This window comes from Dioscorea cayenensis, chromosome 1, assembly GCF_009730915.1.
Source record: "Dioscorea cayenensis subsp. rotundata cultivar TDr96_F1 chromosome 1, TDr96_F1_v2_PseudoChromosome.rev07_lg8_w22 25.fasta, whole genome shotgun sequence".
Lineage (NCBI taxonomy): Eukaryota > Viridiplantae > Streptophyta > Magnoliopsida > Dioscoreales > Dioscoreaceae > Dioscorea > Dioscorea cayenensis.
In genome coordinates this window covers 26,988,352-26,995,833 of record NC_052471.1, presented here as the reverse complement: position 1 = coordinate 26,995,833, position 7,482 = coordinate 26,988,352, and the positions used below count along the sequence as shown (strand labels likewise).

Genomic DNA, 7,482 nt, shown 5'->3' with positions numbered 1-7,482 from the left:
TACCCACTCACCAGGGTATTATTACTTTGACAAACTCGTGGACTTGCGGTTCACACGTAAAACGGAGTTGTCAAGTTTTTGGCACCGTTATCGGGGACTAGGAATTTTAGAAACAATTTGCACTTTGCTATTTTAGCCATTCACCATTTATTCTATTTCACAGTTTCTTATTCTTCCATCATTCTGATTTTTTTTCCTTTCTTTGGTTATAACTCTAGGTTATGACCCAAGGGAACCCTTCGACATTGGTTAATGAAGATCCTGAACTTGAACAAAACACTTCATAGAAGGGGGAAAGAACCTGTGCAAGAACAGTCAAATCAAGCTGAGGTAGAAGGTGAAAGGTCAAATATCAGATAATATGGCAGAACAAAATAAACAGCAAAGGATACTATCAGATTATGCCAGACCCGTAGTTCTGGGCACACAGTCTAGTATTGTGCGGCCACCGTTTACAGCTCAGAACTTTGAGCTAAGCCAGCATTCATCCAGATGATACAACAGTCAGCATAGTTTAATAGTTTGGCCGATGAGGATCCGAACTACCACATAGAGAACTTCTTAGAAGTATGCAACATGCTTAAGATTAATGGAGTTACGGATGATGCTATATGATTGAGGGCCTTACCATTTTTCTTGAAGGAGAGAGCAAAGCAGTGACTACATTCATTACCTAGACAATCGATTACTACTTGGGAGAAGATGAGAGAAGCTTTTCTTGCCCGATATTTCCCTCCCAGAAAATTTGTAAAGTTCAGGAATAAAATTTCCTCCTTTGTGCAAATGGAATTGGAGTCTCTTTTTGAGACATGGGATACGTTCAAAGAGCTCCTGTGGAAATGTCCTCAACATGGGTTCCTTAAGCGGATGATCATTCAGACTTTTTATAATGGGTTGAACCCAAGCACAAGCCAGTTCCTTGATGCAGCATCAGGAGGTACCTTAGGAAGAAAAACCCCTAAAGAAGCCCGACATCTCATTGAAGAAATGGCTATGAATAGTTATCAATGGAACACAAGAGACAGAAAAAAGATAGCCGGACTTTATGAGATCGATGCAGTTACTTCATTGGCAGCCCAGTTTGAGTCATTGAGCAAGAAGTTAGATACTCTAACTTCTCCTAGAGTGGCGGCCTTGAATAATTACACTGGGTGTGGAGGAGGACATGCTTCGTCCGATTGCCCGATTTCTACTGGTGGTACATCATCAGTTGAACAAGTGGATTTTATGGGTAATGCAATGAGAAGCCAAGGCAATCCGTATAGCAACACCTACAATCCAGGTTAGAGGAGCCACCCAAATCTTTTATGGAATAATCAAGGGTATCAAATGGCGTACCAGGTTTCCAACAATAACAACAAGCCCTGAACATGGAGAATCGAGTTTCAGGCTTGGAGACCCGGATAACTGATTTAGAGAAAACTTTGATCAAATTCATCCAATCGTCGGATACAAGGTTCCATCGGTCGAAGCTACACTTCGCAACCATACCGCTTAATTGCATAATCTAGACAATCAAGTAGGGAAAATTGCCTAGTAACACGGAGAAAAATATGAGAGAACATGTGAAGGCGATCACTTTGAGAAGTGGTCGTGAAGTTGAGGATAGTCTTCCGAGTGAGAAGACCAATGTTGAAGTACCCGAGGTAGTGGAGGTTGAGGAGAAAGCCAAATAAAAGGAGGTGGCACCCCCACCTTACAAGCCAAGAATCCCTTATCCCTCAAGATTGAAGAACAACCAAAATGATGAGCAATACAAGAAGTTCTTGGGTGTATTCAAGCAGTTGCACATCAACATTCCATTTGCAGAGGTGTTGTCTCAAATGCCTCGCTATGCAAAGTTTTTAATGGACCTCTTGACCAACAAGTGGAAGTTAGAAGAGAGTGTATCTGTGATTTCTATGATTCTAGATGTTTCATGTTCGGCGAGGCAATGATGGGTCCAAACCCGTACGAGGGGTTGCTAGACCAAGAGGCAGAGAATGAAGACATCATGACACTATGTCTAGAGGACAAGGTGCAACCTACCCCGGGGATCATGAAGAAGATGATCCGAAAGATGAAGTGTCCAAAGAGACGTCATAAGAAACACCCCAAGATTAATGGGGATGTACAAGAATGGAGTAAGGGTGACGAACCCTTGTGTAGTAACAAACTCAATAACTCCCCCTCTACCTTCAAAAGATTATGTTCATCATGCTTTTAGGTTATGGGTAAGAGGGAAACCTTCATCTATGAGCCCCTGTAAGGTAAGTAGAGGTACGTCAAACTTAGTGGAGTTAAACAAGCAGTTGGTGGGAGATAACCCTAAGTCTTTACTATTTTTTTCTAGTTTTTAGTTTAGTACTTGCATAAATAAGTGCATGAGTGTTGGTTTCTTGATTTCTACATGCTATTAATGTGCTTTTCTCGCGAATCATTAGTGTTTTCATGTGTGACATGTCCGAATATACATATAAACCGCAAGTGCATGGGTGTCGAAGTAATAATTACCCGGTGAGTCGGGTAGTCGAATCCACAGGGAACGGAATTATTAGTAATAACCACTTCTCTATTATCTAGTCGAAAATCAATGAATATGATGGAGTGAACTTAATTGCAAGCAAAGTAAATAAGTTTGCAAGAAATAAAGTAGAAGAGTCTCAATCACTAACGATGAGGTACTCGGGCATTGATCCCCCTAAGATCTTCTATGAAGCTCAAGATTCACTAAATGCTCTAGAATCGAGTCTAATGAGTTGAGGTATTCCAATAATAACCAATCCTTGTCTCCAAGCAAAAGGCACTAGTCCCCTACAAGGTCCCAGTGGAGAAATCGACCAATCTTAACACCTCACACCCCATATGACAGCAATACGCTCTAAGGAAACCTAAGAGTGAAACTGATTCCAAAATATAGATCCAACCATAATACTCGGTAAAAGATCCTAACCAGCTACAAGATCCCGGCAGAGAAATCGAGCAATCTCACACCTCACACAAAATATGGTTGCAAAGAAAAAAAGGAATACGGAGATAGGAAACACTCAATCAAAGGGGAAAGGGGACACTCCTCTATCCTCAGGCTCATCCTCTCAACCCTCTTTAATCTTGGCAATCTAACTCTAATGGAGACCTCTCACATAAAAGTATTAAATCATGCAATGTAAATTAACCACAAGGATTAACAACACTAGCAAGCAATTAAATCACAAGATTAAAACTCAAAACAACTTGGATTAACTAGAAGCATTAAGAGAATCAATACAAAGTATAGATCTTAGGGTTCACATACCCAAATACCTACTAGGGTTTAGCCTTCCATGAGCCTAGTTACAAAACAATAATGGATACAATAAAAAGCAATAAAACCAACAGAGAAAACCCCCTCGAATTTGTGCGGATTGGCCTTGATTGGTATTTCCACGTCTTGAAGGGTTCCTCTCCGAAGCTAGGTCGCCAATGGCTCCCCAATGCTATGACATCGAAGGAACCTACCAAAGTTGGTGATGAACTCCATCTTAATCGGTGAAGACATTCTCCTCCAACCCTAGCCGCCTTTTTCTCCAAATCTATGCTCAAAGCTTAGCAAAAAGCCACTTTAGAATAGGCCAAATAGTGTATTATAGCTTTCAGATCGCGCCTGTCACGTGCTCCCATGCGCCCATGTGGACTGCAGAAATTTCCACGCGGGGGCGCTGAATTTCCACCCGGGCACATGAATAGTAATTTTTTGCTTCAATATTACTACAGTAAAATTGATGCACCGCTTTGCTACAGTGATTTCCACAGCCGCGCTGTCAAACATTCTCCTCTTAAGGCCACACAATCGGGCACACGATCATATAGTAGGCTATAAGCTTTTCCTTCATCGACGCGTCTTGAAAAGTCTTGAAATCTTTACAAAGAGAAAAAATGTGGAGACATGGCTGCCTTTGTGCCCTTCCACTAGTAAATTGGCTTGCATAACCATGGAAGTTGGCACACATAAACTCTCAACATTGTGCCTTGCTAGCCTATCTTTGCTTCCTTTTGAATTCCCAATGCCTTCACAACCTATATGCATGAAAGAACACCCAATACACGAAATTAGATATAAATTATATAAGATATGATGCTCAATGTATGTAAAACATTCATAAAAACGTGTTCACTTAAGCACTTATCAAACTCCCCCACACTTAAGCCTTTGCTTGTCCTCAAGCAAAATTAAACATTAAACTCATGGAAAAAAAAGAGAAGTGCTTGGCCTTAGGTTCACCAAGAGGATACTAGAATAGGATTCTAAAGTTTTGGAGAAAATAAAACACAAGACAATAACAATCAATGCTCTAGCAAACAATTTAATCAAAAATAAAAGTGATAGAATCCGAATGCGTGTGTGTGAAAAACTCAACTCATGACAACACTATGTCCACTTCTAAGTTCTTATTTATGAACCAAAAGAATAGATAGTAGCTTCACACAATCCTCTAAGGTAGCCCTCTCCCAAGAAGCCTCCCGAGTAGCTTTCACACTTTTGAGGTGGTAGCTTTTTCTACCAAGGGTGGTAGCTTTCATACATCCCATGAGATAGCTCTTTCTCTCATTAGGCCATAACAAGTATCTGACTTATGAGAGTAGCTACATACATCATGAGTGGTAGCTCTTTCCACCCCCTATGTACAAACAACAAACATTGTCCAAAATTTTTTCCAATTTTTCTGATTTTTCTGATTTGGATTTTTTTTTATTTTTTATTTTATAAAACTAGCAACTAAAGTCCCAAACATAATGAACTAGAGTATCATAGGTCTAATGAGTGAGAAATGTGCACAAAGAGCAAACGGACAAAAATATTCAAGAAAAAATTAGATGAAAACTAGAGCATGATAAAATCCAATGTTTACAACCTCCAAAAACTAAGAATTAAACTCTCAACCCTAAGGTGAACCTTCATTGGCAACAAGAGCATGCTCATGAAAACACAAGTAAAAGTCATGTAAAAAGTGAACCCTCCCCCACACTTAAGATGTACATTGCCCTCAATGTACACATGTAAACACAATAAAAATAGCATCAATAGAAGCATAATGTGTGCGGGAAGACAATTAAAAATAATACTCCCCTGAACTCCTCATTAACATGTGGTGAAGTCTATCTCAAGGGCGGTTTGTAACAATTGTGAAGCTCACACGACCATGGAATAATGCACATGATTGTGTCTTTGACTAAAACATCAACAACATCACTCTCAAAGCCAACTTCACGGAATACAACGGGTTCAGTAAAGCTCAACAAAGTAGATAAGAAAATAATAGCATGAAAGAATAAAGATAACTCTCAGAAGGTGAAACTTTTCTGAGCACAGAAGTCCACGAACTAAGGATAAATCACATAAAATGCAAAAAATAAAAAGTCTTAATAGTGTGACAACTCAAGCGTCGGCATCTGGAGCTGGTGCTGGTGCTACCACGGACGCTGGTACAGAAGTAGATGAGAGCTCCTCATTAAGAGTCTCTTGAATAAGATCAAGTCGCTCCAGAATCCGCTCCTGGTTCTACAAGATGACGGCAACGGCAGCCTCGAGTCAAGCCAGGCACTCGTGTACTCGAGGAGAAGATGAGTCTGGATCCGTGATGCTATCGGTGCTGCCTCGATGATCTTGGGCTCAGCTATAGATGGTGTCTCGGTGGCCTCAACAAGCTCCTCATCATCCTCAGATGATGACTCCACTAGTACGTAATCACCTGAGCCTGTACGTCTCACAATGCGCATCGACCAGAGAGTAACCAAACCCAATGATGCTGGACTACTGACCCTTTCCTCGGCCCTAACCGAGAGGATTAGACCCATCTTGAACATAAGACGAGTGATGTAGGGTCCCGCAAACAATGCTCCCAATCGCAAGTACTCACTCTGATGACGAAAGTAATCGGCGACCACATATCCTAAGTGGAGAGGAACTCCATTGACCACGAGTGGAGGTACAAAAGATCTGTCCTGTAAAGTGAACCAGTACTATCTCCATGACCTGTCACTAACCTGCAAAGAATGGCATGAATGTAAATGTGCGCTACTCGAGGCGCAAAGAGGCCTTCGACTGGCCTACGGAATATTGATGACCACCGCATAAATCATGGAAAACCTGGCCCGGAATGAAATCATAAGAATAATCGGTGAGGAGCTGAGTGCACTCGATAGTATCAGAATAGTCCTGATCATACAATATGAGATATATCGAGAACGAAGGCTCTGAAACGAATGCCATCCTTCTTGTCAAAATTGATATTAATTGTGTCACGTTCGAAGGAAATGAGGCAAGAACCTCCAAGGTGATATCTCGTCTTACGGGCAACTGAATAGCAAACAGTCGGTCCCAACCTCGCACACTAACTAGTTCCCTGACCTCTTCAGTAAGACCAATATCATCTAGTGCATCCCAGTCAATAAATTGTGACTGTCCAATCTTGAGATTCTGGAGGCGCTCGAACCGTTGCTGATGAACGGGGTCAGGAAATTTGGCTGCCGATTGTGGGGTTGGCTCCCTATCATGGCAAGGACATTTCTGAGCCAATCTCTTGGTCTGTGGTGCTATAACTGCACACAAAACATGTAAAAATATCAGTTCGGAATATATATAGTGTAAACAGGGCACCGCGCGGATGAAGGCAGCGAGCTGGAGAGAAAACAGGGCCAAACGCCCACTGTCCAGCCGACGTGGGTGCGTAGGTAGGCCACGCGCCCGTGTGGGCATGTGCTGGCCTCTGCCAGTCTGCCACGCGGTCACGTGGCCTGTGCCCAGCGCGTGAGCACAGTGCGCGATCGCGCGGGCCAGAGCTCGCGGCTAGCCAGGCTGCTCGCCCGCGTGCCCCAGCGACGCCCTCGCGTGGCTGGGGCCGCTCTCCGCCAAGGGGGAGGCGAGGGCACGTAGCCCAGGAGACTGTGCGCGACCAGCCCACACGGACGCGTGGGTAGGCCGCGCGCCCGCGTGAAAGCCCGACTCTGGCGAAATCGCCAGAGTAGGTCTCCTATGCTGCATACAAACCATTTTCAAGCATTCAATAAGTGTCCAACATGATCTACTATGAAAAATAGCACACAAATACCATGAAAACACCAAAAAAATGGTTATAAAGAACATGGAAAAGATATGAGGGAGTAAAAGCTTACCAGATCAAATCGAAGAAGAAAACTCGATGTAAACTCCAGCAAATCACCTCTAATCCTTCAAAGAGTTGAAAACAATTGGTTTTAGAGATCAAAACTTGAGTTTTATAGGAGTGAAGGGTGGAAGATGAAAGGGTTCTTTGAAAATGGAAGATGATGAATAGTGTCCCTTCACATTCTTATAGGCACATGGGGGTGTGAATTTTCCACTCCCTCGCATGGGTAGTGTACATGATTGTGTGAAAATTCCACGCGACCGTGTGAACTGTAAAATTTCTGCAAACAGTTCACTGAGGGCCCAAAACTCCCAATTAAAACCAATTTTTTGACAATTAACATTAAAATCACCCTGAA

The 7,482-nt window shown here is 42.4% G+C and overlaps 1 non-coding gene across 1 annotated transcript; it reads right to left on the bottom strand.

Moving 5' to 3' along the window:
- Nucleotides 1-750: 750 nt before the first annotated feature.
- LOC120267388 lies at nt 751-857 on the bottom strand. The gene has a single exon (XR_005538451.1). It is a non-coding gene; the product is annotated as a small nucleolar RNA R71 (small nucleolar RNA).
- Nucleotides 858-7,482: the final 6,625 nt, after the last annotated feature.